Below are 10,871 nucleotides of genomic sequence, written 5' to 3' on the forward strand. Positions count from 1 at the left end.
GAGTTTCTTGGTGTTCTTCATTCAAAAGTTCTAGGCATTCTTCTGTCGTCAGATCCGTTTCAGGTTCCATTACGAACTCTTCGATGTTCTTTATTTCTCAGAAGTGATTTTTGTTACTGCTTTAGCTGCTGGAGTCTTTTTGATTATACAGCATTTTTCTTAAATAAGATTGAACTGAGGCCTACTGTAGACCTGTTTATTCCATATTGCCCGGCAACATTAGGTATCTTCTGTCCACTCTCTACCTTTGCTATTATACTCTCATATTTCGAAAAGAAAAACAGACGCAAAACTTAACGAGTGCCTATCCGACAGTCTCGTGAATACACAAAAGAATTGTTTTGTCAGAAAAATAAAAGGCTGGAATTACAAGGGAGGATTTCAAAGTTTGCAGGAATACTATCCGATCGGCTTGAGCGTCGATGTTGACGTCTCCCACACTCCGAAAAGTTTCGAATTGTTGCCCGAAGACAAGGGAAGACCAATCGGTATTCATTATTTTATGTCGCTTCTTCTTGTATTTGTTCTGTGGGGTGTTCGTTGTCCGAACATAAAAACCTTCTGCGAAAGTGTTCGTTATCCGATCTGTTCGTTAACCGATCACCCACTGTATAACTAATTTTGAATCAATACTTATTTTACAAGTATTTGATCTCTATAATTATGTTGTATTTCCATATACAGTTAAACTCAGTTATAACAAACACAGATATAACTAGTTCAGTTATAACAAGCAAAACACCATAACAATTTTAATTATGCATATTTCCATACATTTTCTCATAATTATAATGAGGGTACTTTATGGATATACTAAGCAAATTTTCAGTAGCTATGTAAACACATGAATATTCTTAATTGTTTAAGTAGTAAGAAATGTAATACCAAATTCTTGGAATAGATAGTTTTACGACGTGCATGGATTACAAGCATTCACTCTTTTTGGAGACAGTCCCTTTCTTTTTTGACTAGCTTCTGGCCCTACTTTGCCAATTTACCTAATCTACACTATGATTATAAAATTACCATATTCTCCAGTTATAAATGAACCCTTTTTTGAGAAAGATATCTATGAAGAAAAGAAAATGTCTCTCAGTTTACCAAAAAGAAACTATTTGCAAATTAGAACATGATATTAAAAACATCAGACGTATGTAGAAAGTTTTCTTTGTCATCTTCAACAGTATCAACATTATGAAAAAATAAAGCAAACATCAATTTTAAAATTTGTAGATAAAACGACTAACTGAAATTTGCCATATTATTAATTAGTATTATCTTTAATTACAAAAAAATAAATTGTTAAATATTAATTATATTGTAGTTTATATAACTATTAATAAAAATACAGTATTATGTAATTACATATTTGTTTTTTTGAATCAACTTATTTAGAATTAAAAATTAAAAGATAGATTTCACTAATTATCAGTGGCATAACTACAAATTTTACCACCCACAGTGTGCCCCCTATGTTTTTGCACCCAAAGTAGCTGCCTATTCTTCCCATAGCACTGCTTTTCATGGATGTTACTTGTTACATCTGTGAAGAGTATGAGGAAATCTTGCCAGTTCCCTAATGCTTGTTATAACCAAGTTTGACTATATTTCATTCCAATTAAATAAAATTATTTAAAGTTATATATATATATAATTACACTGAAAAATTAGCTTTTCATTAAAATACTCCAACTTTTTCATGNTTCAATAAAAAAACTGCTTGATTAAGATTACCAAAATTGTTTAATATGAAAAATTTGAGGGCTCAGTTCAGGCCATTCTCAATATACTTGTAAAATAACAAAATTAAAACATTATTTTTATTTTAACTTTTTCTCTTTCGTAAATTTATAATTAATTACTTTTTCATTTTTTTTATTATGAATCTAAAGCAATTTTTGTTTATAGAATTTAAGGAAATTCATTTTTATTACAGTCTGAATGAAACTGAATTATAACAAAAACATTCAGTTACTTAAATATTATATAATAAATCATTGCACCATTTTTAAAAATATATTTACTTTTTTACATTTTGTACAATGATTAAGATTATTAGTTTTGCCCCTATATTTTTGTTTCTCTGGGCAGTATGTAAAAGACAATGTTTAAGTGCTGTCTTTGCCACAAAACTTTGTTGAAGTGAACAGCTCCAACAATTGATCATTAGATGTTGGTTTTGGGTGACAAGTGGTATGCAAATTGAACTTTCATAAATAAGGTACTGAATTCATGTGGAGGCAAGGCTACAAGGAAACAAAATCTGTTACATGATATGTTATCACTCATAGGAAAAAATGGTTAGCTAGAAATCCATATCATAACTGAAAGAAAGTAAACTTTGTGTTTTAATTTTTAAACAAAATTGTAAACTTTTCTTTTTATTCCACTTTTCTTTTTTCTTCATAACTTTTTGAATTATAAACTTGTTTGCATTTAAAGTTTGATGTTGGACTATCATTTGAATAGAAATACAATTGAAATGACTAAAGTTTTCAATGAAAATTCAAAATTTTTTCCTGCTACATTCCTACATCCTTTGAATATTAGTATTGTGACAATGATCACACCATATGATGTGTTCTACTACTATGCTCATTGTGTGAATGTTAATCATAAAAGTACCATTTAATTAATAGTTATTTATAAAATATTGAGGTTGCCTATTTCTAGTTCAAATTTCATAATAATTTAATTAAAGTATAATCTTGAAAGATCTTAAAAATGACGTAGCTATTTGGTTTAAGTATATAATATAATTTCAAGTTTAGGTTTGCATTTATTCATTTTTTTCAAATTTTTACATAGCTAAAACTCTTGAAAAATAAGTGTATTTTAAGTGTTTAGATATTTAAATATTTTAATTTTCTTAAAATTGTTTTTAAATGCTGTAAATTTAACTATAATTTTAAACACACTTCATGCCAAATGTTTAATATAATGTTATAAAGTAATGTACATTGAATAAAACATTGGTTTTAACACTGCAAGACAAAGTTGCAAGTACTGTACAGTACATTTGATAGTTTACAACTATCCTTTTCATGCTGATTCAATTCAACTCAAATTGAACAAGATTTTTCATTAAACCAGAAATTCATCATAAATTTAGAGAACTAAAAAATGTATTTTTCAAAACCTGATGTAAACAGCCACATTTATTCTGACTGAGAAGTACTAAGCAGATGAGAATATCATTCAAAATATTTTATTATAACTCTTATTGTAAATGCATTTCAGGCTTTAGCCCCTCTTCAGTACATGCTATAATAATACAATAAACTTTGTTCTCATTTATATAATTGTTTACTAAATTTATTGTATTATTGTAGCATGTACTGGAAGATCAAATTCTTGGAAGAGATAAAACTAAAAGGATTATTTAGTTTTAGAACCACTGGATAATTAGTTTTACAACCTGCATGGATTAGAGGCCTATTTATCACTTAATTTTCTTTTTGGACACCATCCTCCTTTTTTTTGACTAGATTCTGGCTCTACTCTGGCAATTGTAAAGCTAACATATACTCTAGTTAGAACAAATGCTTTTATGAGAAAAATGTCTATAAAAAAAAATCTCTCTTGCTTTATGAAAAGTAGAAATTATATGTGAGTTACAATATGGTGCTAAAAAACGTGCCAAAGTGTGTAGAAAGTTTTCTTTGTGGTCTTTGACAGTATTGACATTATGAAAAAATAAAGCAAATACCAATTTTAAGATTTGTAGATAAAAAGACTAATTGAAATTGGGCATATTATTAATTAATTAGTATCAGTNATATTTCTTGGATTTAATTCTATATTAAATTCTGTCAAATTTAATAAATCATTAACTATTTATTTATTATATTTGAATGTTATTTTAAAAATAAGGCAAGAATGCAGCTACCACTATTAGAATGAAATAAAATATACTGTACTTTACAAGGAAAATAGACCAAATGACTATCTGACTTTTAAATATTTCATGTTTAAAATAAAAGTTTATGTGAAATTTAACTTGTATGTAACAGTCAAAAAATTTCAATCCTAAGTATTTTTAAGGAAAAAAGGAACCTATTTTAACATATTGGATTTATACACTAGCAGAAATATAATCTCTACATTATCCACTCTTATATGTTGTGGCCTACAAGTGCATATCCCATGGTTGAGATGTATACTTATACACCAAAAAAGACCCTTCTTTTCTTCAAAATTAAAAAAATTGATAATCTATATTTGAGTCTCAATTTTTTTAATTTTGAAGGAAAGAAGATTTTCCATTACAAAACTCTTATTTTTTTTTTGCCTTTTTTTTTTACTAATTTACTTATAAATACATATTTGCTTATTTATTTATTTAATATGTCCACAACTGAATTGATTAATAATTAAACACAACGAATTTATGCATAAATCTACAATTTACTAAAGATTTATTGAAATTATGCAAAGAATTATCAAGAATTCATTTTCAAAGAAACTTGATTTTGTCCAAAGATAGAACTCAATTAACAACTTGAAATATTTGTAATTAACTCATTGTCAAAACAGAAAACTGTAAGGAGTAGGCCTATATCTGATATCCATTTACAAATCAGTGTAAGTTCACTGCAACATCACTAACTCCTAGCTAAATAGAATATTTTTAATTCCCTTTAATCTTTGGTTAGTGATTTGGCTTGTTGTTAAATCCAGCGCTGTTGCTTTTGATGTGAAAGTGCTGCAGTCACTGCTGAAGGTCTTTTAACAATGCACACAGAGCAACACTGCAGTTCCAAAATAGCAGATCCAGTGCAGCTATTAGAATGTTTTGCAAATTATTTAATTCAAAACATTTTAAAAGTATTAATTCTTTTTGCCTCTATGTTCTTACTTTTATTGATTTTTGATTATATCTTTGTCTACTTTGGACTTTGTTTATTAATAGGACATTTTAAATATTTGCTAAATGGAAACTGTAGTTTCCATTTAGCAAATAGAGGAGATTCTAGTCAGAAAAATCAAAACAAATTATCTTTATTTTCTTTATTGTGATGTAAAATTAATGAATTAAATTTAATGTATCAGCTTCTTTCTGCAACATATATATTTAAAATGTTTCATTGTCTACTTTAAGTACTATGACATACACACACCTTATATCTCTGAGAACCAATATTTATTGCTTTAACAAACGTTTTCAACCTGATCAACAGGTCATTGTCAGGTATTTTCAATTCTCTAGAACATTTTTATGGTGGTTCTATATTCAAACAATTATGCAAAAAGAAATTCAAATTTATAAATGTTCGAACACTTCATCCAAATATCAAATATACCAAAAATATAACAGTGTAAATATGTGAAATTGAACAAATTAAAATAAATAAAATAAAATAAAATACAAATATATTAACACAATATACAGAATTATACAGACAGAGTGCATGTTACTTATTAGATTTACTGTGCTATTTTTGATCATATATTTCTAGGCCCAATGGTAATACTGTGGCATCTTTGTAATTCAAACATTTGCCAGTAAGGCTAGATTTATATATTTCAAACTTTTCTAAAGTCATTGCTAAAGACAGTGAGCACACCAGTTTAACAATCCTAGCCTCATTCCATTCAACCACCGAACCATTTCTTTGTATTACTCTGGGTAGTGCTGTAGAATAGTGCCCTTTGTTTACATCATATATATGCTCCTTAAGCCTCTTGCTGAGGTTCCTGTTGGTGACACCTACATACTCTTTGTCCAGACCTAATTGATCAATTTTATATGGTATCTTATGTACCCCAGATTGTTCTTCCTTCTTGATTGTATCTTTGTCTTTGTTCTAAGCAAATTATAAACCATAAGAGCCCTTTTGTACAGTAATCTTGTGTTCTTGTAGTCTGCAATTTCTTTCATGATATTGGACATACCTCTGTTGTAAGTGAACTTGGTAACGTCTTTGTTCATATTCTTCTTTGTTGTCTTTTTATGAGAATCTATATAGGAACTTATTAACTTCTCAATGACTTTTGCTCCAAATCCCAAGGTTCTAGCAACAGTTCTGATCCTATTCAATTCTTGCAATTTGTCGTACACGTTGGAGCAATAATGGAATGCTCTTCTAACTAGAGCTCTAAATGCTGAATGCTTATAAGTATTTGGATCATTGAAGGAGGAAGGAATGTACAGTAGTGGCCAAAAGTAAAGCTACTCTTGATATATGTTTTAAAAATGTAACCTCTATTTTGTTTACCATCTACTACATAATTAATATTGTGATAGTGTAAAATATAAAAATTTTGTTTTTTCTTTTGTAAATCAGATTTAAAATAAAATCTGTTTTGATTCAATTGAGTATTTTGATTTTTTTTTGTGCTCTTTTCAACTATCACAATATTAATTATGTAGTAGGTGGTAAACAAAATAGAGGTTGCATTTTTAAAACACATGTCAAGGGTAGCTCTACTTTTGGCCACTACTGTATAATGGGTTGTGAGTGGGCTTGATGTAGACCTTTGTGCTTAATTACTTAATTAAGAAACCATTTTTGAATGAAATGTCAATGTCTAAGAAGTGTATTTCTGTTGTATTAAGTTGCTCCAATTTTAGTTTTAAACCATCTTTGTTGGAATTTGTGGTATTCTTCTGTTATTCTTCCATAAAATGAATACAGTAAAATCTAATACGTAACACTCACTCTGTCAATATAATTCTGTATATTGTGTTAGTATATTTGTATTTAATTTTATTTTAATTTGTTCAATTTCACATATTTACACTGTTAGTTACATTTTTGGTATATTTAATGTTTGGACAAAAGTGTTCAAATATAGAACTACCATAAAAATGTTTCCGAGAATTGAAAATACCTGATGATGACCTGTTGATCAGGTTGAAAAGGTTTGTTAAAGAAATAATTGTTGGTTCTCAGAGATAGAGATATAAGTTTGTATATATCTCTATCTCTGTAGTATTTAAGGAATCTGAGTGTATATTGAAATATATAAGTTTTATCAAATATTTTATTTTAAAATAAAAATTAGTACAAACGAATATCAATTCATGGTGATCAAAATCTTACTATTTTACTTTCATATAAGAATTTTACTTCACACATTTCACCTTTGGGGCAGCCATCTTGTTGCAATGAGAAAGCAACCAAAACGAGCACTGCAGATTTAACCTTAAACCTGTAAGACTGCTGTAAGGATCACTGCACACAGTGCTTCAAGTAAATGAATTTAGCAGTGTTCTCAATGGTATCACTTAGCAGCACTTAGTTTAACAACAACCTGTTTATTTGTGCTATTGGGAACTTTTAAAAAATATGTNGTCTTGACTTTCATCTATATAACACCACTCTCAAGACTAAATGAAGATAGACATATGGACAACAGTGGGAATTTATAGGTGTACAATTTTTTTCAAATTTAAATAATAATTATTGGGGTGCAATGAAAAAATCTTTTTCATTTTAATTCAAATTTTTAGTTTTAAGGCTGATTGTATCTTCTTCTTAGCATTGTCCCACAGATGTAGGGTCCACTATTCAGATCTTTGAACTCCAGTTTGTTTGATCGAGTGCATCATTTGGGTTCAGGTGCAGAGCCCTTAGGTCTGCATTGATAGCATCTTGTCATCGTTGCTTTGGTCATCAACGTGGCTGGCGGCCGTTCACCTCTAGGTGGTAGGCAACGTTGGCAACTGTATCTGGGGCCAATCGTCGGATGTGGCCAAACCAGCACAGGTGTCTCTCTCTCATTTTTGCCTCAATGGGTGTGAAGCCAAATTGTTGGCATATCCTGTCATTGATGATATGGTCAAGGGATATACCAAGCATCATGTGAGCCATGCGCATCTCCATGGAATGGAGATGTTGTTTGGCTGCTCTCGTTGATGGCTAACTTTTGGAACCATAGAGAACGATGGGTCATACCATCATACCACATACTGGTAGATTTTTGATTTTAGGTAAATGGGCATCTTTTTTGTCACTGAGAACACCAGTGATTTCTCTCCATCATAGCCATGCCGCATTCACCCTCATTTGTACTTCGTCGTCAATGTCTTCCTCACTCTGTAGGGTTGAGCTGAGGTAGCAAAAAGTGTGCATTTTATACAAATTATCACCATTGACCTGGATCATGCTCACATTTGGAAAAATTTCTAGATATTCAGTCTTTATAGTGTTAAAGCACAAGCCAAAGTGACTCAGACAGTTGCTCCAGGCCTGCATCTAGCACTGTAGCTCTTCTCTAGTGGTGGTTGCAAGCATGATGTCGTCGACATAAAGCATCATCCAAGGCACATCGTTCTGTATATTCTTTGTGATAGTGTCCATGATGAGAATGAATAGCAGTGGCGACAGTGCGGAATCCTGACGAACACCAATGTTCGTTGGGAAGTTGTCAGATGTACCAGCCATGCACCTCACTTGGCTGCTGGTATTTGTGTATAGCATTCTGAGTCAGCTGACAAGATCCTCAGGCATTCAGGTCACGGAGTACATATCAAATGAGCTGGTAGGTATGCGGTTGAAGGCCTTTTCCTAGTCGAGCAAGGCGATGTGTAGTGGTTTATTTTTCTCCTGGTGTTTCTCTATCAACCTGCAGGCTGCAAAGATTGCATTGATATCGGGTTTGGGTAAGCTAGCTTTTTTAACTGGTTCAGCCCTTGAACCAGTAGCCCTTGCAAATTTTTCACGCTGGTTGGGCATGGCTAATATGCATCACCTCTGGGATACATCCTAGCATTTGACGATGATTCTAAAAGTGATGTTTCAGATCCTTGCGACAGGAATTGACCAACTGGCTTGTCACCACAGCCTGACATTGGGTTCGTGTTCACCATGGCACCACTTTTAAACAAATTCTTAAGCTTTAAAAAAGATAATTTACTAAAATCAACATTAACTATATTCAAATTATTCTTTTTTTCGAATCTTTGAAAAAGATTGTAACCTCTTTCATTTGTGAGCTCGCGGATTTTTACGGGCATTTTAAAATTCTAAATTTTCTGTTTTGGAAAAAACCCGAAGAATTTGTACTAGATTGGATTTCACCGATTGTATAACGACTAGCTGAGGAAGTTTACAGTTAGGTGTGAAGAATGCACTGTCATTGTCAACAAAAGTCAATCACATGACAGTTTTCCCACACTAATGATATAAAAGCTCGAATCTCTGGAAGCTCAGGGCGATTCGTCATAGGAAGTTGTACTTTGTGATAGTGCCCACCTCGACTCCTGAACCTCAATACAGCGGACTTGATCCAGCTACAGAGAGAGAACATTGGCAAGAAGACATGGAAGACACCACACCCTTCCATACAGACGACGTTCGCCAAACTCTCCCTTCCACCGAGAGGTATTTAGGGGTTAGAATTTGTAAAAGCGCTCTCTCTCAAACTAGAAATTAGGTCAGCGACAGCATAGTTACGAACTTCGTTGCCAATTGCTGTAAATATTTTAATATAACCGCATTTAATCTTAGTCATAAGTTCACCTCTTGTAGAGTTAGATTTAGTTATTCAATAAATGCTTTGTTATTTTGTTAACCTGTCTCCTGTCACTTAAGGACGCCTGCCGACTTACCGACGCACCTCCCACTCAATTTTCCCTCCTAGCCATCCAACAGACTCCAANTATTTTAAAATAAAAATTAGTACAAACGAATATCAATTCATGGTGATCAAAATCTTACTATTTTACTGTCATATAAGAATTTTACTTCACACATTTCACCTTTGGGGCAGCCATCTTGTTGCAATGAGAAAGCAACCAAAATGAGCACTGCAGATTTAACCTTAAACCTGTAAGACTGCTGTAAGGATCACTGCACACAGTGCTTCAAGTAAATGAATTTAGCAGTGTTCTCAATGGTATCACTTAGCAGCACTTAGTTTAACAACAACCTGTTTATTTGTGCTATTGGGAACTTTTAAAAAATATGTTAAAAGTGTACTGTAAGTTGAATGAGAGCAATTAAAATAAAACATTAAGAGAATAATACCCAAGTAAATTACCAATAAAGGATTTGGTAATGGAAAAATGTAACCCACTTTTCCTGGAGATTTAAAATGAAAAAAAAAAAAAAAATGAAAATAAAATTTAAAAAATTGAGGTTCAAACTTAGAACCACCATGGGATATGCATTTGTAGGCCAAAATATAGCCACTTCCTTCACTCTTAGGTGTATGTTTGTGCTAGAGTATATAAATCTAATAACTTAAAAGTCATTCCTTTTTTTCTTGAAAATGCCTAGAATCAGGGACTTTAAACCTATACATAATACCGTGTTTCCCCGAAAATAAGACATCCTCAGAAAATAAGACCTAGCACAGGTTTTGCTGAATTGCGAAATATAAGACCTTCCCTGAAAGTAAGACCTAGCAAAGTTTTTTAGTCGTAACGGTCATCGACAGATGGTTGAAAGTGGCCGTTGGCTTTTTGAAAGTACAGCCACTAATTGGTCAGCAGACAATCACGCCACATGGCACGATTTGCATAAGACTATGGCTTGGGAATCACAGATTTGCATAACGTTACAGCTGGTGATCGCTAATTGGTCGGCTGGGAATCACGTCCCATCATATTTGCATAGTGCTACGGTTCAGTAATTTAGTACAGCTTGCATAGTACAGCTTTTCATAGAGTCAATATAGGGTTTGATGATCAATTAGTTCAAGCACTAATTGATCATCAAACCCTATATCGACTCTATGAAAAGGTTAAGTTGAAGCGAGAGTGGGAAGTCCACTCCAGCACTGGAACTTCGTAAGTTCAGTTCGACACGACCGGATATACATCACTCTCGTTTAAGTTAGACTTGGGAATTCTTTTGTTCAACAATAAATGTGAATTCTTCTTCATGGAAAAATAAGACATCCCCTGAAAATAAGACCTTGCA

This window comes from Centruroides sculpturatus, unplaced genomic scaffold, assembly GCF_000671375.1.
Source record: "Centruroides sculpturatus isolate CEXI.00-Female unplaced genomic scaffold, Cexi_2.0 scaffold1700, whole genome shotgun sequence".
Lineage (NCBI taxonomy): Eukaryota > Metazoa > Arthropoda > Arachnida > Scorpiones > Buthidae > Centruroides > Centruroides sculpturatus.